The sequence below is a fragment of the Maniola hyperantus genome, chromosome 23, assembly GCF_902806685.2.
Source record: "Maniola hyperantus chromosome 23, iAphHyp1.2, whole genome shotgun sequence".
Classification (NCBI taxonomy): domain Eukaryota; kingdom Metazoa; phylum Arthropoda; class Insecta; order Lepidoptera; family Nymphalidae; genus Maniola; species Maniola hyperantus.
In genome coordinates this window covers 3355951-3382693 of record NC_048558.1, presented here as the reverse complement: position 1 = coordinate 3382693, position 26743 = coordinate 3355951, and the positions used below count along the sequence as shown (strand labels likewise).

At 35.9% G+C, this 26743-nt stretch overlaps 1 protein-coding gene across 8 annotated transcripts in view; it reads right to left on the bottom strand.

Annotated features, from left to right (window-relative positions):
• Positions 1 to 25197, bottom strand: part of pan (transcription factor pangolin) — a 252257-nt gene extending 227060 nt beyond the window's left edge. For 3 of the 8 annotated variants that reach the window (XM_069506596.1, XM_069506597.1, XM_069506593.1), the window contains exon 1: positions 24912 to 25196. The gene's annotated coding sequence lies outside the window, so the exon portion shown is untranslated. Of the gene's footprint in view, positions 1 to 24911 lie in introns of all 8 variants that reach the window. The other 5 variants (XM_069506595.1, XM_069506591.1, XM_069506592.1 and 2 more) reach the window with 3 other exon arrangements.
• Positions 25198 to 26743: the final 1546 nt, after the last annotated feature.

Here is a 26743-nt window from a genome sequence, read left to right as displayed (position 1 = left end):
AATTACTATCGTTACGTAACAAGAAATCTGTTAAACAACAATCTATGTGAATTAAGGCCATTTCTGATTTTGGCTTACCAAACTGAATCAAAATTACCGTGAACTTACCACTTATAAGTTATTAATCACATCCCCAATTTATTATATCAAAATAAAACACCACTAACAACTTAAACAAACAAGCATGGCCGCTTCACAAAAACAAATGTATCAATATCAAATCACCCTTCAAAATACAAAATACTCAAAATAGTAGCATGTACCTGTTAAAACAATAGTATTAATATAATTTTTAATTTGGAGGTATTATAGGGTAACTCGGATCCAACCGAGTTATTTACGTCACATTTGTCTGACCTGTCAGAGTTCCAAATTCGTATTCGCTACTGGGCCAGACTAAATTGGTGTGCTCTTTATTAGTCGACCGTAGAGCGAGACAGACCTAGTTCGTTCCTTTCGCTTTCGCTAGGGAAATGAAAGAGATAAATACTAAGCAAAAATCTAACTAGGGAATCCGATATTTTACGGCTTGTATGGTGTAGGACTGTAGGTGTATGTTACTTACATTAGCTGTTATGTTTTTAACTTAAATTAGTACTTAATAACAACAAAAAAAAAATAGCATTTGTGACGATCGAACCTTTGTATTTACGAATGTATTACGGAATTTATGTGAATAGTACCTACTTACGCTATATTATGCCAATTCTTAAAGGGAAGCCGATAGGAATCGTGTTATATTGACTCTTCGCCGCTGGTGGGGTATCATATGAAAGAGCTTTACCTGTATATTCTAAAACAGATTTGTATTTATGAATAAAAAAGAAATCCGTCTAAAGCGGATAACAATTGTCAGGAGTGCGGACACTGATGTTCGTTGGAACATGTTGATTACAGTGAAGCGCAGTATCTAGTGGAACATGTATATCGTTGTCTGTATGTAACTAATGTATTATTTATATTAAAAGTTGTTGTACACTTGTTGTAATAATGAAGACGGACAAGCAAACAGCCTGATGAAAGTATAATTTTATTTATTAAATGGCACTACTAGATACCGGTAGTTACTAACTTTGTCACTGAACAAGATAAAGTTCAAAACAAAACCCGACTTTAAAGTACCATGGACGATTTTTTTTAAATTAAGATACTAGTCTAAATATATTTAAAAAGCAAAAGGTGACTGACTGATCTATCAACGCACAGCTCAAACTACTGGACGGATCGAGCTGAAATTTGGCATGCAGATAGCTGTTATGACGTAGGCATCCGCTGAGAAAGGATTTTTGAAAATTCAAGCCCTAAGGGGGTGAAATAGGGGTTTGAAATTTGTGTAGGCCACACGAAGTCGCGAGCATAAGTGAGTCATTGATAAAACCAATCCAACATTATTATCTCACAATACCAATCGCCGGAAATTATTGTGCACATTATACAACATACAATCCATTTCCTTTCTAAATATAAAAAAAATATGATAAGCATCTACACTACATACTAAAATAATAAATTCTATATGAAATCGTTTTATTGAGGAATAAACTCATTTTTTTTTATTGCTTACTTAATTAAAGATTTACGCTTGAACACGATCTACCCATCCATCTATCCATACTACTATTATAAATGCGAAAGTGTGTCTGTCTGTCTGTCTGCTATCTTTTGACGGCCCAACACCGTTTGAGGCCAGAGGTATTGAGGTTACTAATATAATTTTTTTCTGTACTGAATAGTTTGCGCGAGAGACACTTCCAAAGTGGTAAAATTTTTGGTACCTATAGTTCTTATAGTTTCGGAAAAAGTGGCTGTGACATATGGACGGACAGACAGACAGACATGACGAATCTATAAGGGTTCCGTTTTTTTTCCATTTGGCTACGGAACCCTAAAAAAGCTAAGCAGCAGAGCACATCACAGCCTGAAAGATATAACGCGTGGCGTGGTAGAAGTCTGCTTCCAGCCACGGGGGTAATGGCTTGTAATAGTCATAAATACACCGCAAACGTCTTATTTACATAGCTAAGTGCGCTCACAATTGCTATGATTTAATTAGCAACAGCTATTAGCCATATGCGATTAAACCGTCACGGTGTTCTGGTTGGGGGAAACTTTCCAAGTTCTAGCAACAACAGAAAAACAGCGACTTTTTTTGAGGATGTAAGTGCTAATTTCTGGTTACTTAAGTAATGATAGACGACTTTGCGCGCGTTCCAGCGAGAATTCTTGGTGGGGCACTCGTTTAGAGCTCAATTTTTTAATGTTAAGTAAATACTCCATGCCTGGTTTTTTTGGAAGGTTTGGTATAGTCCTATAATAAGGTAATCCTGAGACTCAGGATTTCCTTTACTTGCTGGTTAGAAGTCTCACAGGGTAGAAAGGAATAGCCATATTTAGAATGTCAAGACTGGTCTACTCTACCAATGCGCACATGGCCAGCATGTTAGACTATGGCCAAAACCCTTCTCTTTGAGAGGAGACCCGTGCTCTGTAGTAAGCCGGCGATAAGTTGTTCATGATGATGATGATGATGAGAGTGAGGATATTACATTTTAGCTGCAGAAGCATAGAACATTCGATGCTGAGGTTGTTTACTTCAATTCGAGATTTTTTATTAAAAAAGAATATTAGCCATGTTAAACGACTTATACCTTTCGACTTAGGACCTTTTCCTCTCCAACTAAGCGTCAAGCTTGTGGTAGGAGTAGGTAGGTCAATAATGCAACGGGCGGGGTTTGAACCGTCGACCTTTTTCGATTTTCAGTCCACTCCTTTACCTGTTGAGCTATTGAGGCTAAAACCCCTATTTCACCCCTTAGGGGTTGAATTTTCAAAAATCCTTTCTTAGCGGATGCCTACGTCATATAGCTATCTGCATGCCAAGTTTCAGCCCGATCCGTCCAGTAGTTTGACCTGTGCGTTGATAGATCAGTTAGTCAGTCAGTCACCTTTTCCTTTTATATATTTAGATGTTGATCTAAATTCTGGATGGATGGAATGGCTGGTGCAGACGTATCCATAAACCTTAAACTGTACTACTTTACGCTTAGCGCAAGAGTACAAAACTCGGAAAAAACTTTCCCGCTACGCCCCACAGTCTGTTCAATGGCGGCCGATTCTAAGCCGAAGCGATAATTATGTATCAATTACTACCATTCCAGTAATCGGACCGCTCGCTGCGCAATCACGCAGTGAATTTGCGCCTTTTTACGGCAGCTGGGAGTTGAAGGAACTTATATTGTTCACGATTTTGTTAACTAGGAGTTCTTCGTCGTTGTGCGACGTGTTACATGTCCCTCTATGCCAGCTTTGTATATTAAAGCTTCATTGTTACTCGTTGTCGTAGCCTTTATGTTCCGTACCTTAAAATGAAAAACGGAACCCTTATAGGATCACTTTGTTGTCTGTGTCTGTCTGTCTGTCAAAAAACTTCCTGTTGACCATGAAATTTTGCAGGTAGGTAGGTCTTATAGCAGACATTAGGGGAAAAATCTAAAACTGTGAATTTGTGGTTACATCACACAAAAAAATTAAATTGTAGTCATGAACTAATAATTAGTATTTTCAACTTTCGAAGCAAGATAACTATATCAAGTGGGGTATCATATAAAAGGGCTTCACCTGTGCATTCTAAAACAGATTTTTATTTATTTTATGCATCATAGTTTTTGAATTATCGTGCAAAATGTCAAAAAAATACTACTGTAGTACGGAACTCTCGTTGCGCGAGCCTGACTCGCACTTGGCCGGTTTTTTCTTACATGATCGGGGTGCTGGTAGGAATCTTGAAATCATCAAGACAATTTCTGCAGAGAAATTAGAGAACTTTATCATGGTTTGGAAACTTAGACAAAGTAAATAAGAAAACTTGTAAGAAATTCGATAATAATTTTCTACCGCGTTATTTGGGAAGTCTTTCTAAGAAACGTTGGCAGGAAACAATGACTTATATGTATAGACAAGCGATTTGGAATAACAATTGTGTCACAATTTTGGGTCGCTTGGGCGGGCAAAGAGAGGGGAGCTGGGACGGTGAATATGCATTTCTAACGCAGATGTGACTCCAAGTGATTTGTACCTTTTTCTTGTCTGTCTCTCAGAGTTTGTCAATGTAACAAGTGGAAATTGTTATAGTTAATTATATTATATTATGAACATTGTAAAAAATCTAATGTACTAATCATTGTAAATATTGTAGTGAATGTATTACCTATTATATGTAGGTACCTAGTACCTACCTAATACCTATGTATATTAACTATTAAATTAAACGCAGATAATCTTGTACCGATCGTTTATTATAATTATTAATACAAATATGATCTTAACATGTCTTGACTATTAGGTAAGAAATATAGATATACAATTTTATAATGTTAACGGTGCGTAAAAATTACGAAATTACCATTAAGTATGGAAATTAACTATTGGGCAAAAGTCATAATTGGGATGATGAGTATGTCAAAAATAAATTATTTCTCAGTAACTATTAAATAGGGGTTCTTCCAAAATTCGTAAAGTCCATGTGCGCTGTTAGTTTTAAGTGTGCTAACCACTTTAAAATATCGATTTAACTAATAAAGTACGACAAATTACGTCAAACGTTTATGACGTCACATCTGTGTATTTCATATAAGCTCCCTTACTAAGCAAGCGTTTTGACGTTTGATAAAAAGTCGCTGATTTGACTAGTAGTCTTCATCCCTATTAGATATCTCCATACTACATTACAACATTAACTGAAAGCTTAAATTACATAGCACAACTACAATTACATTACAAGCTACTTAACTTAAATTACATTACAGCATTAACTTAAATTACAATAATTTAGATTTTTTTTACATCTTAAACAAAAGCTCTTTAACTTTGAACGTTACAAAAGCCATGCTTCATAAACAAAGACGATGTATGTATTTGAAGTTTGAAAAATATGTATCGTGAAGAGTACGTTTTTTTTTCACGAAACTAATTTCCTTCAAATAAAACCAGTTTCGTTAATTTCTGGCGTTTGGTGTGAAAAGATACGTCGGGATCAGTACTTGCTTCATGGTGTAATCTAATAACAGCATAACTCTCAATTATAGCACGTATTAAGTGTGTTCTATGGTTTAAAGTGCCTGGTTGTTGTAAGGAATGAAATCTCATGGAACAGAAGATGTCTGAATCTAAAAAAAACTTTAGAGTATTGGCAACTACATAGTGAGTACTGCTAAATTTTGCAGGTATACTTTGTCCTCCGTTTTCTCTGATCAACGCCCGTATGAATGCTTCTGTCTTTAAACAAACTTCAAAAACATTTTCACTAGAGTAGCACAGTCCACCCATATCCTTAAGAGAAATCAATTTATGGTGCCATACTTTTATATTACTCGTTAAATAGGTGATACACTCTTCGCATTTAATTTTCTTCATTAATTTTCGGGCTACATACCCAGAAATATAACCAACAATTAGCTTGGAAGCCTTTGTCAAACTCTCTGTATTGAGTTTTTCTGCTAAGATTGCACAGTTGACACTTGCTTCGATGTCTGAATTTAAAAGGCGGTTATCATTTTGATATACTTGAAACTCTTCATCCTGATGTCGCTTAGTTCCACAGCTGGTACTATTAATAATGTTGACTGAAGATGTTGTTAAAATTTCAAAGTTGTCAAGTGGTATACAGTTCCCTGTAAATGAGGATTTCAGCTCGAGGTGACTGAGTATCTTTTTGTATGCTGCCCGAAATTGAATTACGTTTGGATTATTATTATATCCGCCGTGCCTTCGAATACACCCAAAAAATAGCTCTAAATGATCTTGGCTTAATCTGTATGTAGAGATATATGCCATTATTCCTTTTTCTTCGACCATTTCACGATACATATTTTTTAAACTTTCAATACATATAATCGCACCAACAAACCCGGTCTGCCTTTGTGACTCTACCACTTTTTTCTTCAATATTTGTAAAATAATTCTAGGATCTCTGTGTAGCCGTTTGATGACTCTCGTGTGTTTTATCTGAATTTGTAGTGAAAGAATGTACGCTTTTACTTTATCCAACATGTTAAATATATCGTCTTTGTTTTTTAGGCATACAGGTCTTTTGAAACCATAAAAATTACAGCTTTGGGAGTTTAAGATGTCAAAAAAATGGTTCATTAAAGTAATGAATTGAATAGTACCAGCACTATCCAAAAATTTTGATGATTTTAATTCGTCATAGCAAAGTTCGAGAGCTTTTGCAACACTCATGCTGAGTAACTGGGTAGCCAGCTTAACTTTCATAACCTGGTTACGAAAATATACATGTCTGGGTGATAGTCTGTTTGCAAATCTGAGTCCTTCATTTTGTTGCAATCGGTTTAAATTAACAAGCAATTGCCATATTACCTTTTTATTATTCTCATCAAAAAATATTTTCTTGTTTTCAAAAGCATTTCTTACTAGTTTGATAACGTGACAAGGATCTATAAAGACATATACGTTTTCAGATGTAGACGGGTGACAAAAATGAGTTTTCATGTTAGATATATTACTAAATTGACAGCCTAATGACTCAACAGCAGTAAAATTTGCTTTACAGCCATCAAATGTCAAACTGACAATCCTCACTCCAGCTTCGTGGCATTTTTCTAAGCACATTTTGATTAAAGTGGCTTTAGTTTCGGCTTTGACGCCAGCTACCAGGAAATACCCAACAGGTATTTTCCAGTTTTCAGTGAGCGATACTACCATGAACACTAATACCTGCGTTGCTTTTTCATCTTGTGGCCCTGTACCAATATTAACTAGACCTACCTTTTTATTTTTGAAAAGCTTTTGCTGTCGAATGGCCATTTCGTCAAACACAAGCGAGCATACTACGGGCTTTTCTAGGGTGGCACTTGCAGATTTTAGCTTTAGCGCTTTAAATGCTTCTTCCGTAAAGCCTGGCTCCGCATTGATAGCGCTGTACCAACTAGTCAGTGTTCGAGGGTGTGGTAAAGCATAATTGTAACTTTTCCTTACATATTTGTAGGCAGCCGGTGAATAGTAATGCAATGTGAGTGCAAACTTTCGAACACATGGGGAATATGCAATTTTTTTTTTGGGCTGCCTATACTTTTTCAATGTGTTAATGTAGGACTCTACGATTGCAGCTTCTTGTTCAAGTTTGTTTTCATCGTTAATAACACTTTCTACAGGAAATTTTGATTTTAGTTTTTTTACTATGTCTGTCAATTTAAGATTTTTTGATTTTAAATATCTGCATTGTCTTTTTAATTTGATATTTGTTTTGAATAAATTTTTTTTAGCAGCTATATTTTTTCTTAAATCTTTTTTGAGTGTAATTTTTCTGGGTGTGTCAAATATAGATTCTGAATCCGAAATATGTACATCTAATAATGAAGTAGACGGCATATATTGCTTATCCTCTGAATTATGAAGTTTTTCAACAGGTACAGCATATTTCTTAAGGTATCTTCGTCCAGTTTTAGTCATATAACAATCTTCTTCACGAAAGTGTTCAGAGCAAATACTCGTATGTTCTGATGGTAACCATGTTTCTTCACTTCTATCATTTTGGACGAATTTTATCCATTGCTCTCTTTTTTCATGTCCAGGGCGAGGAAACCTAAAAAAACCGTCAATACAAATAATCTGGCGTGACAATGATATTAATTGTTTAAGCGTTTAAACTTTAAACTATCGTGAGTGATTTCCATTATTCTATAATATCTATCCCGGCTTTACTCACGTGTTTAGTAGACGTTAGCCCGACTAGTTTCAAACCCATCCGCACTCTCTCTACGGGCAGCGGCACGCGCGGCTCGCAGTCACAACCGCGGCGCGTGCGCGAACTGACTCCCTTGAAAAAGGACCCCGGATGGGTTCGAAACTAGTCGGGCTAACGTCAACTAAACACGTAAGTAAAGCCGGGACAGATATTATATAATAATGATATTAATTGTCATTCACATACATTTGTACATGAAAGTTTATTGGACATCAGCAGTCCAATAAATTTTCAAATTTAAAAGAGCTTATAGATTTCAAGTTAATAACTTACTTATGAAAAGTTACGCCATCAGAAGACTTTTTAACTTTTTGAGAGTAATTTTTGCAATATCGTAGTATGCAATTCGGCATTTTCGTGAATATTCAATTTTTGTCCAATATCTAAAAGCAAAAGTTATAATTAAGTACCTATTTATATACCAATTAAAATTATTTTTCTACAGGTCTACCCTATTCCACTTAGGCCATATCTGTTTAAATAATTCTCATAATCTTTGCCAACGTGTCGGTAGTACCGCTCGCTCTCGTGTATTTTTAGTAAAGAGTAAGCGTGATGGACAATTATGATGGCAGTTGTGTATTTATATTTACGATAATTACTGTTTTTAGACAAATATACTAAAATAAATTACTTACTTGACTGAAATAAACTTCAAATCACGTAGAAAAACTACGCACATAAATAATTACAGTGTTTTATTGGTCACTTTAAACAAAATCGGTGTTAGTTTGTCGAAAACAACTTTCACGGCTTACAAAACAGTGCACTGATCTCCTCGCCTACTCGCAGTGGACTAAACGAGTTACGGAGAATTGACCAAGACGTAGTGAGCAATTTTTTAAGGCGACAGAGCCTGTCTAGTAGTATACATATAAGTCATTGGCAGGAAACCGAATAGTTTTCCAACGAGAGTTTGACTCGTTTAAAGTCTGGGAGTCAAATGAGTCGTCATTAAAATTGGAGCCTCCTAAAACAATATTAGAACAAAGGGCCATAAATTATAACTTAATAGTGTCCAACACAATGGGGGCTTTGGCCACTTTTTTGTTGAGTGTCCTTGAGGCCCGTTAGATAGGTTGTTGGCCAGGTAGCTAGTTGAGCTGGACTTCTTATTGTATTTTACCCAACTACGCCTTTAATCTAAATATAAAAGGAAAAGGTGACTGACTGACTGACTGATCTATCAACGCACAGCTCAAACTACTAGACTGTACTTCAGCTCCACGCCATTCTTAAGGTGTGTGTTGTACCTAAGGTTTCTGATAATAAATGGCAAATGCTCGTTGTTCCTTATGAAGTGTCTCGTACTCTTATCATGGAATACCATCAACAAGTAGGTATGTATATAGTAATTTAAACCGTACGTCTGTACGGTGCAATGTCGTCAAACTACGCACCTTTGCTAATTATTATTATCATTTTTCAGTCAGGTTTCCATGCCACATCACATATCCACGCAACATAATTATTTTCAAATCCATTTCTGTCTTAATTATGTCTATTTAAGGTCAGAACTCGCATTTTGTGCTGACAACTGTGACCATCTGCAACCTATAGTTATTGCCTTTTTAATAAAAATTTTACTCGAGCTCGTAAAAAACGTAATTGCTCTGACTTGTTCGTGAATGTTGATATTTATTTAATTATTTTTATTCGATGACAAGTTATAGTACGCGACAAGTCGAAATGGCAATTGGCGTGTGAAGCGGAGGGACGCCTTTTATTTTTAGATACATAAAGCTGAGTTTAATTTTTTATCAAAAAAGATGCTGCGCCTCGGCTCCACTCCACTCTGTAGCTGTGTGTTGCCTCTAATAATTCTGTAATCATCTAACTCCATAGTAACTATTCTTTTATCTAAATATATAAAAGGAAAAGGTGACTGACTGACTGACTGATCTATCAACGCACAGCTCAAACTACTGGACAGATCGGGCTGAAATTTGGCATGCCGATAGCTATTATGAAGTTGCCTCCGCTAAGAAAGGATTTTTGAAAATTCAACCCCTAAGGGGCTGAAATAGGGGTTTGAAATTTGTGTAGTCCACTCGGACGAAGTCGCGAGCATAAGCTAGTTTTTAATAAAAATTCAATTAGGTGCGACCTTATTGATATTCCAAGGTCGTAAGTTAGTTCAAAGTGTTACTGTAATTAATTAGTCAATTACTATTTTGTTAAAATGTATCTAATTATTATCTTTCGCCGTCACCTTTGGTAATGCATTAATAAAAATACATCAATTAAACCAATGATAAGCATTTCCATGAAGCGTGTAAAATAAACAGACACACTCCACAATATTTACATGTTCGAAATAAGTACGAGTAAGTTAACATCGGAATCTTGAATTATCGATTCTTCCAATGCTGCAATTAGAGTCGATTTTAAATCGATTTTCAGTTCTCAACGCATCGCGGTAAGAGGCTGGGAACCGGTTGGGATGTGCGTGAGCTCGTTGGGAAAACGATTATTACTATACATTCGATGCTATGCCTTGAAATGCAGGGCTGTGATTAAGTGAACTTTAAAGTAGGAGGAAGATCATGCGGATGGCTAAATCTTTAAACAAAGTTAAGACTCAAAGTTTGTAGTATCCTCTAACTTACAGAACTTAGATCATCATCATCATCAACCAATAGACGTCCAGCAGTGGATTGTGTTGTTGTGTGTCCAGCAGTCCAGAGTGGAAACTAGATCATGGCAAAACAAACCTATATATTATAATACTTAGTTTTGAGCGTACAATATCAAATAATGTAGTAATCACCCTCCAGCACTCACTTGGCCAGCGTGGTGGACTATTGCTGAAACCTTCTTATTCTGAGAAGAGACCTGTGCTCAGTAGTGGGCTGGCGATGGGTTGATCAGATGATGATTAGTATGTATGTATTAAACTGTTTCTTGGTTCGGGTGGTTGCGTGTGGGTCCATAATTGGGCGCTACCGGGCAAGGCGGGTCGCTGACAAACGTGGTGTAAATTGGCGCGCCTGGTCGCTCGCCGCTTAGATTAGCTTCACTTTTCGATGAATGAATACGCTAATTATGACGATCATGTCATAATTATGTCTATTATTTTTAAATGTCTATGTCTTAAGAGGTCGGTGCTTTCTTCTTACAAACAAATTAACAGACTAACAGCCGTACTCAGAGTCGCTAATCGTTACTTAAGATTGAGTTAAAACGAGACAGATTTATGTGAGAGATATAGCTCTGTCTCGTTTTAAATAAACTTAAGTAACGATTAAGCGACTCTGAGTACAGCTGTAACACCTTTGAGAACAATTTGTACAAGACTGTGCATATTAATCACTACCCATATTATAAATGCTAAAGTGTGTTTATTTGTTGGTTTGATGGTTTGTTGGCCAATCAAGTCGCAACGTAGCAGCAGATCGACGTGATTTTTTGCATGGGGTAACAAACAGACAGACAAATTTTCGAATGTATAATAGGACTAAAAGATGCCCGCGACTTCGTCCGCGTGCATTTGGGTTTTTAAAAATCCCGTGGGAACTCTTTGATTTTCCGGGATGCAAGCTATCACTATGCCAAATTTCGTCAAAATCGGTTGAACGGATGGGCCGTTAAAGGCCTAGCAGAAAGACAGACACACACTGTCATTTATAATATAAAAAGTAAGTAGGTACATAATATGGATATGGATCAATGGGTATTACTTACGTAAATGAAAGAATTAAATATCCTATGGACAGTTTTACTTTGAACTACAAAAACCAACTAACTAACTAATGAATCCCAAATGAAGTTTTTTATTTTTATATCAGGCGAAGTGGCTAAACGTAAAATTAAAAGATAAAACTGGTTATATCGACCGTAACGCAATAAATTACGTTCGGTCGACGTTTAATGGCGACATTCCTAGAAAAGACTGAACTCTGACAGAAAATGAGGCAAAACGCTCGGTTTTTAGGGTTCCGTCCCTCAAAAGGAAAAAAGGAACTCTTTTAGGATCACTTTGCTGTCTGTCTGTCTGTCTGTCGGTATGTTAAGAACAGGGAACGGGAAGTACAGGGTACTTCCCGTTGACCTAGAATCATGAAATTTGGCAAGTAGCTAGGGTTTCATAGCAGACATTAGGGGAAATATGTGAAAATAATATCTGTCCCGGCTGTACGCGCCGCGGTTTTGACTGCGGGCCGCACATGCGCGAACGGACTCCCTTGAAAAAGGACCCCGGATGGGTTCGAAACTAGTCGGGCTAACGTCGACTACACACGTGAGTAAAGCCGGGACAGATAGTATTTAGAATGGAAATCACTCACGGTAGTTTAAACGGTAGAAATATGTGAAAATTAAATTGTGGTCATGAACTTAAAATTAATATTTTCAATTTTCGAAGTAATATAACTGTATATATCAAGTGGGGTATCATATGAAAGGGCTTCACCTGTGCATTCTAAAACGGATTTTTATTTATTTTTATGCATAATAGTTTTTGAATTATCGTGCAAAATGTCGAAAAAATACGACTGTAGGAACCCTCGTTGCGCGAGCCTGACTCGCACTTGGCCGATTTTTTTTCTTCAATCCGTATTCTCTTCAAGCGATCAGCCTCCTATTGAAAGGGCCGAGGTTGAATTTTGAGCACGCATCTCTAACTTTTTGACCAGCGTGGTGAACTATGGCTTAAAGTTTAAACCCTTCTTATTTTAAGGAAAGACCTGTAGGTACTCAGTGAGTCGATGATGGATTATGGTGACGATGATTCCTTCCAAGCAATTTTCGGTAATATTCCTTTTTACTAAAAAAATACTAGATCATACCAGTGACTTTGTCCGCGTGGATTTAGAATTTTTAACAATCCCATGAGAACTCTTTAATCTTAGATGAATTATTTTTAATTAACCGGGACAAAAAGTAGCCTACGTCCTAAGCCTAGATAGATAAATAGATAGAAATACTTTATTGCATACAAAAAATATTACATAACATGACAAAAAACAAAGAAACTGAAACTAAAAATAGATGTATGCAAAGGCGGCCTTATTGCTCACAGCAATCTCTAAGCCTTCTTTGGGATGCAAGTTATCTTTGTACCAAATTTCGTCAAAAACGGTTAAACAGATGGGCCGTGAAAAGCTAGCAGCCAGACAAACACACTTTCGCATGTAATATTAACAGTAGGTATATGCAAATTTTTAGAGTCACATTTGACAAGGGCGTGACTTGTCCTTTTAAAAGTACTTTTGTCATTGGTGTTGTAAACGTGTAACGACACGATGATATATCGACACGGTCGACATTCACTTCTGAAATCTATTTTTAATCTATCCAGTGACTCAAATGAGACGAAAAGTGAAAAATGTTTCGTTATGCCAAATAAATTTTGAGTTCTTGGATTTTTAAATAAAGGTTAAAATAAAGTACTACAGACATAATGCTCGCGACCTCGTCCACGTGGACTTACGGTTTTTAGGAATCCTGTGAGAACGCTTTGAATTTCCGAATCCTATGTCCTTCTCTGGGAAACTGTGGAACCAACTCCCATCGGCGGTGTTCCCACTAGATTATAACATGGGGTTATTCAAGGGGCGGACCAACAAATTCCTAAAAGGCCGGCAACGCATCGGTGGCAGTTCCTCTGGTGCTGCAAATGTTCATGGGCGGCGGTAATCACTTAACATCAGGTGACCCGCCTGCTCGTTTGCTCGCTATAAAAATAAAAAAAATAAACTATCTCGTCACAAATGATGGGCCGTGAAAAGCTGGCAAGCACTTTCGTATTTATAATGTTAAGTAACAATAAATAATATATGGAAATTTTAGGATGAAATTGTAAACCGTATAGTTGCACATATAGTCAAATATGTATAATCGAATTGTCCTATATAAAGGACATATTTTTAATGCCAACACTAACTACCAAGTAATTAAAGTGTCTATATATATACTTAAAATGAATCTAAATGTGTTGCTGATCGCAAAACTCGAGAACAGCAGAACCGATTTCGCTAATTCTTTTTAAGGTTTCGTACCTCAAAAGGAAAAACGGAACCCTTATAGGATCACTTTGTTGTCTGTCTGTCTGTCTGTCTGTCTGTCAAGAAACCTACAGGGTACTTCCCGTTGACCTAGAATCATGAAATTTGGCAGGTAGGTAGATCTTATAGCTGACATCTGGGGAAAAATCTGAAAACCGTGAATTTAGGGTTAGATCACACAAAAAAAATTAAAGTGTGGTCATCAACTAATAATTTGTATTTTCAACTTTCGAAGTGAGTGACTATATCAAGTGGGGTATCATATGAAAAGTCTTCATCTGTGCATTCGAAAACAGATTTTTAATTTATTTTTATGCATCATAGTTTTTGAATTATCGTGCAAAATGTCGGAAAAATACGACTGTAGTACGGAACCCTCATTGCGCGAGCCTGACTCGCACTTGGCCGGTTTTTTTATAATATTCCTTGAAGTACGAGGACGGTTCTTACGGAGAGAAAAATTAAAAAAATTGAATCGACTGTTAGGCGGAACGAAGTTCGCCGGGGCAGCTAGTTTAAAATATATAATATCATTTGTTCATAAGCAACGACATGTATGCAATGTAATCTAGCTATAATATATTATGTAAACGAGTGGTAGTTGGTTATCTAAAGAAGCGTTTAGTCACGGAGCGACATTAGTTGCCCAAGCTGGCACAACGCATCGCGTATGCCGCGAGCGCGCATTCGTCAACACGAGCGCATTAGCATTCCCAACTCCCGCGCATGTTCTCATAGCGCTGCGTTTACGTGCTTCATATAGCTACCTATTACCTACTTGAATGCAACGATATTGCTATCTAGGAAAAAAAGCCTAACATTTGTAAAACTTGTACGGATATAATCGAATTGTCCTTTATAAAGGACATATTTTTAATGCCAACACTAAACACTAAGTAATTAAATTGTATTTAAAATATATTTATCATTTGTTTATAAGCAACGGCATGTATGTAATGTAATCTAGCTATAATATATTATGTAAACGAATGGTAGTTGGTTATCTGAAGAAGCGTTTGGTCACGGAGCGACATTAGTTGCACAAGCTGGCACAACGCATCGCGTATACCGCGAGCGCGCGAACGTCAACACGAGCGCATTAGCATTCCCAACTCCCGCGCATGTTCTCATAGCGCTGCGTTTACGTGCTTCATATAGCTACCTATTACCTACTTGAATGCAACGATATTGCTATCTAGGAAAAAAGCCTAATATTTGTAAAACTTGGACGAATATAATCGAACTGTCCTTTATAAGGGACATATTTTTAATGCCAACACTAAACACTAAGAAATTAAATTGTATTTAAAATATATTTATCATTTGTTCATAAGCAACGGCATGTATGTAATGTAATCTAGCTATAATATATTACATAAACGAGTGATGATTGGTTATCTAAAGAAGCGTTTAGTCACGGAGCGACATTAGTTGCACAAGCTGGCACAACGCATCGCGTATGCCGCGAGCGCGCGTTCGTCAACACGAGCGCATTAGCATTCCCAACTCCCGCGCATGTTCTCATAGCGCTGCGATTATATGTACTTTATAGATGCCTCCTTCGATGCAATGAAATAATATTAAAAGAAATAGCCTTCTAGTTGTGATAAATGTATCATTAACCTGGACATGTATTTCATCGATTTGTCCTTTTAAGAGGACATTTATCTTCTTGTGCACTAAAGGAAGTGATGTCATTATAATTTCATTAGATTGCGTTGCGGCTTTTTGGACTGCCCGTATTTGAGGTGACTGTCGACTCGAGAAGAAGAAGAAGATTACTTAATTCTTAGCAAGTTAATTATGAATTTGCATTGTGACTAGCAGACTATTTTGAAACAAAGTACCCAGATAACAGTCTTTTTGTCTGTATTAGCAGATTATCTTTGAATAGAAATCACATTTTAATACGGATTTGACAGATTAAATCATTAGGCATTAAAATGTATAATTCAAATCCATATTTTCATTTTTCAAGAAGCTTAAACTAACTACTTAAGTAAGTAATTGTTTCATATATTTGAACTGTAACATCAGTTACTAATTCACCAATCCGTGCCTTATTATTTAAGACTTAAAGACTAATTTGGTATGACAAAATTATCAATAAAATATTGTCAACTGTGCTCTGTGAATGCGTTTTTGGAATTTAAATCGAATTCCAGTTATCGAGCGAGTTCTGGTAGGTAGTTGTTAATCTTTTATGATTTACATTTTACATACAGGGCGATATTTAAATTGGGTTCTTTGTTGTCGGCCGTATATTATGTAGTTAACTGTCACAAAACTTCGACTTTAAATGAGAAATAAAATTTATTTCAAATAAGTACCTACCTACTTATTTTTGAAGTTTTTCTAGCCAAAATATTACATTAAAAAACCGGTCAAATGCGAGTCGGACTCACACACGAAGGGTTCCGTACCATCATACAAGATACATACACTGCAAGTTAATGACTTTACGCTGCGCCATCTGAGTCTATATGTGATTAAATATATAAAAAGAAAAGGTTACTGACTGACTGACTCCCTGATCTATCAACGCACAGCTTAAACTACTGGATGGATTGGGCTGAAAATTGGCATGCAGATAGCTATTATGACGTAGGTATCCGCTAAGAAGGGATTTTTGAAAATTCCTCCTCCTAAGAGGGTGAAATAGGGGTTTGAAATTTGTGTAGTCCACGCGGACGAAGTCGCGAGCATAAGCTAGACTTCCTTAAAAAGTGACAAGTCAATTTCACCAGTTTAAATCGAATTGAAAAACAAATATTCTATAGTCGCTAAGTAAGTAGTTAACTATGCAAATATCGGTGTCAACAAGACAGCTCAATTCGTAGTCTTCTTCAAAAAGTGACAGGCCAATTTCACCAGTTTTCATTGAAATAAAAAAAAGTTAATTAAACGGCGCGCTGTACTCCCGGAGCGTAGGAAATGCGATTATATAAATAATTCATTTGAGATAACGACCAAAATAAGACGATTGTTCAGTTCTCAGAACGCACGGTTAGGTTTTTCTTTTTTAAAGACCGGGACTGTACGCCGTACTGTTTTTTTGGGGTTATACGTGCCTACCTATATATGCATTTATGGGGTTAATTTTATTAGCTACGTTTCGCTTTTTATTGCGAATTAATTTCTATTCTAACGGTAACATTTTTGTGTGCATTAAAAAGGACAAATCATTATAAAAATTTAATCACTACTTAATAAGTTTATTTTATTTCTCTAGTTCGGGACTTTTGGTTTTGACGAACTATAAAATTGTCCTTTTTAAAGTACATAGGTATTATTGTGCCAAGATATTTTAGGGTTATCGTATCTTAACTTAAATACTTTGAGATTGTTAAAATTACTTTCCATTATTGTCATTATATATATTATTATATTATATTATATGTTTTTGTACTTAGGTACATACAAGTAGGTGCTTTAGATTCGATTATTACCTATTAAAAGACTTTTAAGTAAATAATAATTTTATTATTCTTATTGAATTTATGTGCGTTTTGAAACCGTATGGGTTCTAACTAGACCTTTAGGGCGATGGTCTAAAACCTGCAGCAATCATTATTATAATCTCAATTGTTCTGATTGGCTGAATTTGTGCGATTCTTGTTGCAGCAATGCATTGTGATTTGTGGCCAATAGTGCGCGAGCATTAACCAATCAGAGATGATTGCGATCGTGACATTGTAGCTGTCAAACAACCGCGGTAGGGCCGCTGCTTTTATTACTTACTTAAATAATAAAATATAACACACAATTACTCAGACAGATAATATACATAATATACCTTCTTATATATAGGGTGTAACCAGAACGCCGCTGGCAAAAATGAAATGAGGCAAATGGTTATTGGTATTGGATTGTGTTTAGGTAGTACATAACGCTAAGTTTTTGCCAGCGTTCTGCAAAGTTTTTTTATAGAATGTAGGTATACGTAGTAAAAAACTGAGTTAAAATCATCATTTTTACTTTTGGAATGCTGCTAACTTCCTTTATACATTCGTCGAAATCAAATAACCAGACAAGGTTTTGACAGGTCATTAGAATTCTTTTGCCATGTCAGAATTCGAATGTTACATGTAACATGATAGGTGACGTCATACAAAATGCTTAACGCAGTTGATCGGTCATGAACTTTGCTTAATTTATAATGCAATAAATAAATTAAGTGTTTTTTAAATGTCATTGAAATTTTCGATCTCGATGGTACTAATCATTATTTTTACTTCTAGTATTTTTATTAACTTCCTTTATTCGTTAATTAGGTATCTTTAATAGTGATGTGGTGCAATCGATACATACCGATAAAATATTTATAGGTTTTCTTGTGAGATGTGTAATGAGACAACAAAATGTGTTGAAAATTATTCCAATTCAAATGAAATAAGTATGAGCTGATTCTCAGTATATGAATTTTACATAGGTAAGTATCTACTATTGAAAAATTTCTTGGGTGAATTATTTTTGTATTTTTTGTTACTAATTATTCTTTAAGTCTTTTAATTAATATGTGTTTAGTGCTACTGTTTAATTTTGTAATTACACATTTTGTATATAGATATATGTTACTTGTTACGCACGAAATATTATTTTATTAACGATTTTAATCTGAAGTCTGAACCGGAACCATGAGGAACACACTATTTTTCTAAGCTGGTATCATTATTTTAAGTTTGACATTTCTAGCTGTTATTTTGGTCTCTGGTATAAAAATAGATAGAACAACGTAGTAAGTATTTAATATGGTCAATCTTGATAGCATAATCCTAAGTAATAAACTATAATTTTTTTTTGAAGACGGATGGCCAACTAACTACATCTAGATTCTAGATACTTGGTTGTTTTAAGGGCAACTTTTTATAAAGCAGGTGCGATCTTTTTAAAGAAAAAAAATATATATGGAATCCACTAACATGGTACTTAACTAAATATTTCACCAAGAATGTTGGAATTTTCCAAGTTAATGAATAGCTTTTAGGGTTCCATAGTTCAAACTGAAAACAACGCGCAAGTCAGGTCGTGAAACGCGATGCATAGATAATTCAACCTCAAGAGTACGCATAGGTATACAAAGTTTTGCATGAAAACGAAATCGTAAAATGTTGGCGGGGGACAGGGGAGAATGCTATGTTGTGATTGGTGGACACAAAAGTCACGTAATGTAGACAAAGTGCGGAATGAGGGTACCGAACGGGTGTGGGCCGACTTTTATGCTAAGCAACTGCCTAAGCTTGGCTCGGGGGTGTCCGGTTACTAGGCTTCTATAGGTGATGGTCTGTGTAGCGATGGCAACGGGAACACACGTGATCTATTCAATGTGCTTCATCATCGTCATGATTAACTCATTGCCGGCACACTATCGAGCACGGGTCTTACCACTTCTTCTTAACCAATGGGCTATCACCGTAATTTGTAAAATCAATAAAAGTTCATAGGTTAGATGTTATAGATTGAAGGCATCCTTCGGCTACGGAACCCTAACAATTAATAACTACAGGACATTCAATATTACGTTCCACATGCTCGTGTTGTGTACGGATGTAGCACTCACACTAATGCACATGGCGAACGCGGGGTGGGGTGCGGCGCGGAGGCTGTGGTGCTCCGTTCCCTCGTATCGCGTCGCGCGCCCCGCTGACGCCTAAAAATGCTATTGCGACGCGTCTTACGATTAAATTCAAGAACGACTATGTAATTAGCGCGAACTATACCTTAAATTCTACCGAACGCCGACGCGCTTTATTAACACAGTTTAACAGATAATAATTTAATCATAATTGATTGTTGTTGATTTAGTTTTTAATATTTTTTTAATAATACCTATGTCGATTTAGGTGATTACATTTTAATCGCGTTATTTTTTAATTAATTTAACGTAGATAAGTCCTACTTAACCGACAACTAGTGATCAATGTCACTCCAAAAGAAATTACTTAAACCTTTTTAATGCGTAGTTAGTAATTGTTTTTTTTTTTTTTTTTTTTTTTTTTTTTTTTAAAAGAATATTAGCCATGTTAAATGACTAATATTCCCCTTTCCTCTCCAATTAAGCGTCAGGCTTGTACTAGGAGTAGGTACGACAACAGTGCAACAGGCGGGGTTTGAACCGTCGACCTTTCGGTTTTCAGTCCACTCCTATACCGGTTGAGCTATTGAGGCTCTGATTTGTTATACAGTGTGTTTGATAAAATATTATGTATACAAATCATAATAACAGTATGACAAAATGCAAATTATATATTATGTACTTGGTGAAGCCCGCGACTTCGTTCGAGTGGAATTAGGTTTTTTTAAATTCCCGTGGGAACTCTTTGATTTTTCGGGATAAAAAGTAGCCTATGTTACTCTCCAGATCTTTATCTTTACCCATGCAATGCATGTTTGTTGGTTTGTCCTTCAATCACGTCGCAACGGAGTAAGGGATTGGCGTGATAGTCAAGGACCATGATAGTGACAAAGGCTACTTTTTATCCCAGTTAAAGAGTTCTCACGCGATTTTCCGTAAATAATAGGTAATAACTACTCAAAGCTAAGACATCACAAATCACAATATGGCAGAAAGTCATTCATCTGCTCACTTTGATGGCAAATCACAATATACATGCATAGTTATCTACCCATTTGATAACTTTCTTTTGGGGTGGCGTAAAATACCCAGTAGGTATCTATTTAGATACCTACTTCCCCAAATTACGAAGACACGCCCCCGCTGGCCAGTTTTACCCTAACTACCTATTGTTACTCTGATCGTATACAAACTATGATTATCACAACCGAAAACGGGTTTTCTTTCAGAAGAAAGGGTTATTCCATAGTGCACCACGCTGGCTAAGTGCGTATTAGCAAATTTTACACACCTTTGAGAATATTATAGAGAACTCTTAAGCATGCATAAGTAAATACTTAAATTGTGTGTAAAAAAACTAAGAGTTTCTTTATTTCGAATATTTCAAAATGAACAAGAAGGGTGTTGTGTACCAAAAAGGAAGAATTAGAGAAATCTAAATAAGTAAGAAGATCTAGGGAAATACTAAACAGTACCGTCGGAGACAAGACGCGGACGGCGCGGTGCGGGCAATACCTCTAACTACACGAAACTCTGTGTCGGATCTTACTTCTAACTTAGACCCTACACTTAATACTTACTTAGTACTTTACGTAAGCTTAAGCTTAGTACTTTGCTTTAGTGTTCGTTTTTCAGTAAATGTTTAGTTATGTTTTCTTTAATTATTGTTTAGGTATTGTCTAAGAGTGAGTATGTATGTATGTATGTATGTATGTATATACTTTATTGCACCACAAAAACACAAATGACAGGTTACAAAAAGAAATCTTAAAAAGTAGGTAGGTACAAATAGGTAAAAAAAAAACAAAAAGTTATTAGTGGCACGTTCGATTATAACTGCTTCTGTACACACTTTTTAGGGTTCCGTACCTCAAAAGGAAAATCGGAACCCTTATAGGATCACTTTGTTGTCTGTCTGTCTGTCAAGAAACCTACAGGGTACTTCCCGTTGACCTAGAATCATGAAATTTGGCAGGTAGGTAGATCTTATAGCTGACGTTTGGGGAAAACTCTGAAAACCGTGAATTTAGGGTTAGATCACCCTAAAAAATTAAATTGTGGTCATGAACTAATAATTAGTATTTTCAACTTTCGAAGTGAGTGACTATATCAAGTGGGGTATCATATGAAAGGTCTTCACCTGTACATTCTAAAACAGATTTTTGTTTTGGAGAGTGACTAGTCTTATAATTCTTGGCATATATATATTACTTAGTTTGTTATTATTGTCATAATCTGTACTGTGTGTTTAGTAAATAAATAAATAAAATAATTTCCTTCTTTTTACGTCAATATTATAACGGTTAAGTACTTAGTAAACTGTATTAAGTTAAATTTTAAACCTATCTACATAAATTATTTATTGTGATTAAAAAATTGACCGATTAAGTAACTTAAATTAATGTTAACTTAACTTTAAAAATAACTATAATACTAAAATAATTTTAAAAGTAAGAGCAAAATAGAATTAGGAAAATCATTATACAACCTATCAGATGAAAAAACTTTGTCACGTACATAATGTTACATTTTTATTACTCTAGGTTTCACAAGCTGTTAACTATAATCTAGATTTTTAAGTTTAACAAATATGACTAGATACCTAGGTAGTTACTTACTTTTAACTTGCTTTAGTTGCCAAATCATAACATTACTGAACTGTTTTTCTAAGTTTCGAAAGTTTTTATGGCTCTTTTGTTTCACTTTGCAACAGAAAATATAATTTAAAGTGTCATTGTTCTAGAGTAATGATCACTTATTTTGACTATTAAATAGTGTACAGTGTACACTTTCAAAAAGTTTTTAACTAGGTACGTACCTAGTTATCTAAATATATAAAAGGAAAAGGTGACTGACTGACTGATCTATTAACGCACAGCTCAAACTACTGGACGACTGGACTGGAGAACTCTCAGGCATGCAAGTTTCCTCACGATGTTTTCCTTCACCGTTAAAGCAGGTGATATTTAATTATTACTTAAAACGCACATAACTCCGAAAAGTTAGAGGTGCGTGCCCGGGATCGAATATCCAACTTCCGATTAGAAGGTGGACGTCCTAACTACTAGGCTATCACAGCTTATTGATAACTTCTGAATTACTGAGCGTAATTAGCCTTCAGCCGAATATTGCATAAAAAATATAAAAAAAGCTTTATTTCAGAGCGGCTCTCATTCGAAATGGGAAGCTTTAAAGTTGAGGCTGAATTCGACGCTGTATCTTAAAAACGGCTACATACCTTATTTTGAAACTTGTGTATAATAATTTCAGGCAAATATCCTGTATTTGAACAACAAAACTAAAATCAGATAAATAGGTATTATAAATAAACGAAATTATTTCATTTGGTATCAGTATTTTTAGCATAACTTTACAATAATGTTAATAGATGGCGCTGTTAACATTATAAAACTATCGGGAATTATGGAATACCGTGAGGTCTTAGTTCGGGGCGGACCACTAGTGATTAGGACATGAGTGAATATAGCTACAAGAGCGGGCGCCCTCTAGCGATCAAATAGACGCAAAGTTCACGTTTCGCTCGATACTATGCTGATAAGGTATTTAATTACGTTATAAATTACACGACATACTTCCCCACCAACTGATAACAGGAATCGACGGCGCCAAATGCACATAAACTGAGCTATGACGAACAACAATACATTATTTATTGTTATAATAACTAAATTGATAGATCTAAAAATAATGCTATCCCTTACCACGGATAACATTGTGAAAGGGATAGTGAGTCCCTCTCAAATCGAGCGCTCATTTTTAAGGGTTCCGTACCTCAAAAGGAAATCTTATAGGATCACTTCGTTGTCTGTCTGTCGTGTCTGTCAAACTTCCCGTTGACCTAGAATCATGAAATTTGGCAGGTAGGCAGGTTTTATAGAAAAAGTAAAGAAATAAATACGAAAACCGTGGATTTGTGGTTACATCACACAAAAAATAAATGTGTTAATGAACAAATAATACCTACATGTTTTTCTCCAGAATATATAAGATTTTCTTGAGTAAAATTTCATTAGAATCGATTGAGCCGTTTTGCCGTGAAAAAGGTTACAAACAAATCCTTGTTCTTTCATGGGATTACGATATTTTACCGGGATAAAACATTCTTGTTTTCCCAGTGCACTAAAATATTTTACAGGGATAAAAACGAGCCTTTATTTATATGCAGAATATAAGCTTTCTGCGATCAAAATTTGATAAGATTTGGTTAAGCCGTTTTTCCGTGAAAAAAGTTCTTCAACATTCTTGTATATTATTATAAGGGACAAAAATATTTTCTAGGTATATAAATCCTTGTTTTTCGATGGGACTAAGATATTTTACCGCAATAAAAACTAGCTTATGTTTATCTACGGAATATAAGCTTTTTATGACCAAAAATTTACTAGGATCGGTTTAATCATTTTGCCGTGCAAACAGTTACAAACAAATCCATATTCTTCCATGGGATTAAGATATTTTACCTGGATAAAAATCCGTATTTTTCCATGGGAGCGATGTTTTAGAGGGATAGAAATTAGACTATGTTTATCTTTAGAATAGGTACATACAAGCTTTCTATGTGCAAAATTTCACTAGGCAGTTTTATCATAAAAAGGTTACAAACAAATATTTGTTTTCCAGTGACACTCGTATTATACAGTATTTATGCCGGGATAAAAACTACCCTATGTCTATCTCCAAATTGCAAACTATTTCTGTGTTAAATTTCATTAAGATCGATTCAGCGGTTATTGAGGTTTAGCTTTGCAAACGTCACACACAAATCATTATTTTCCGTAAAACTAAGATATTTTGCCGGGATGATTAAAAAGTAGACTATATTTATCTCCAGAATCTAATCTATCTCTGTCCTAAATTTCATCTAGAAATATTTGGCAGTTTCGCAGTAACAGGGTTAGAGAGGTTGTGTTATAGCGTAACAAAATGTATGAATAGGTAGGTAAGAAATGAAATGAAATGAAATGAAAATGTAAGAAGTTGTGTAGGTACGTATGGGGAGATATTAAATAAACCATTTCAGTTTATTTTTTAAGAATATTAGCCAAATTGCTGACTAACATTCCCCTTTCCCCTCCAATTAAGCGTGAAGCTTGTGCCTCCGACAATAGTGCAACGGGTGGGATTTGAACCGGTGATCTTTCGGTTTTCAGTCCGCTCCTTTAACCGTTGAGCTATCGAGGCTCAAAGGTTAAACTATAATTTTGTATAGAAATCAAAATGAATAGACAGGCCAACAACTACAGATAGATTAAATAATTTTAACCCGAACTTAACTTTAAATTTTTTTACAACTCCACTGGGTTCTAACTTTAGCATAATAACAATCACTATAATACACAGACAAGCAACTACTTTTATCTTAAAAGTTTGACATTTTAGTGACCACACGCCGAGGTAGGTAACATTGCAGCGGCGGCGGTCTTGTCCACGCGCTTTAAAAATACACTATTTGATCGTCTAAACATGGTTACTGTAGGCCGGCGACCTCTTAAAACACTGATAGGATGTGATGAGCCATGTATTTAATCAGACAGCACATAGTACATACCTAATCATCGCGTAGTCCACGCTGGTCCACTAAACACGTCCAAAAACTCACTAGTTTTAACACAACACCACGTTATCACACACTGTCGTCGATTGTTGCACTCGCGATCAACGTTGTTACTTGTTACGTACACGCATTATTTTGTTTACCGGTAGATTGTTGTTAACTAGTAATCACAACCGGCCGAGCGTCACGGCTACACTGCAAGCAACAATGGTGCGACGCGCGCGAGAACCAACCGACACCCACACAGATAACACTCCGTTCACACATTGATAAAACTCCGTGCACCGACGTGCGCATATAAAAAACCAACGATCGGTATGCAGACGTTCGGTTTGAGCAGGTCCTCGGCTTGACGCTGTTTTCGTCTGCGGTTCGAGGTGGTTAGGTTTTGGGATAAAACTTCCACTTTTTTATTATTCAATATTTTTACTTCGTGTTTATGATTTTAATTTTTAATCCTCAATGATTCAACGGTTTAGGACTCTGAGTGAAATTCTAGAGATTCAGGTTTATATTACACTATCTTCGGCCGTTGCACTATTATCATCATCCATCATTAATCTATCAATCGCCGCGCCAGCCCACTACTGAGCACAGGTTTCGTCTCAGAATGAGAATGGCTTAGGCCGCTGCACTATACTTAAACTTAACTATTTCTAGTCCGAGTTTTAAAGTTATGTGATCGGGGAAGCTTTAATATTGTTATAATTTCAAAACACAACTCGCTTTAAGAAATAAAATATAATTATACCTAATTGATTTGTAATATTAAAAAAAAAAATTAATAAGCTTTCTTTCACAAATACTTAGAAGCAGGACCGATTTATCTAATAGTTTAGAGGGTGCAGAGGCAGGTGCGAAGATCATGAGCACTCAGGTCGGATGCAACTGATTTTTTTAAAAAACTTATTGATTATTTTCTATGAAATCGGATATAATGGGGCCGATTCTCTAGTACACAATCTCTAAACTAAACTAAATTAACAGGTCTAAATCTAGTGCTTTCCTTTTCCGCAAGCATCATTATGAAAGGGATAGCAATAGATTTAGATGTGATATTTTAGTTTAGTTTAGAAATTGTGTACAAAGGAATTAGCCACATTGTTGGGCTCGCTTCGTCTATATCATCACGTCTGTAACTGTATCAAGATTTCATAGCTAGAGTATGCCCAAATGGCTTCAAAATACATACCTACTTTGAAATAAAAAGTATCTTTGTACTTTGTAACCTAATATGAAGCCGAACTTTTGAAAGAAACTTTTTGTCAATATTAACTCATAATTTTATTAAATTTACAGGTAACTATTTTATACCTACTTAAGTCCAGCAAATTGCTATTGCGCTGGAACCATGTATCATTAACATCGAAATGACGTCATCTGACGTAGGTATATTTAAGTAAAAATATACCATCAGCTCGAAACTTCCGTCTAGTGCTGACGTCACTAAAATGGTGGCCACGCGCATTTGCAATTTGCGGGACTTACCTATATCAGTGTTATTTTTATGACAACAAAGTACAGCTCAGCTCAAAAAATACATAGATTTGGGGTAATTTTTCACACCAGGCAACATTAAAAACAAAAGAACGGCAGTCAGCGAACCTTGAGTGGGCAGGCGATACGATTCGAGCCTGCGCCCGAGTCAGCGCGCCATGTTGCTAGCAGTGCGAACGAGACAACGCTCTACAAATGTATCGCTGTCTCGCTCCCCCGCTTGTTAGCGTATTGCGTACTGTAACTATACTCGTCAGCGACTGTGGCACACACCTACACGCACATATTGTTATCTTTACACAAAATTTATAACAAGCACAAGTTGGATT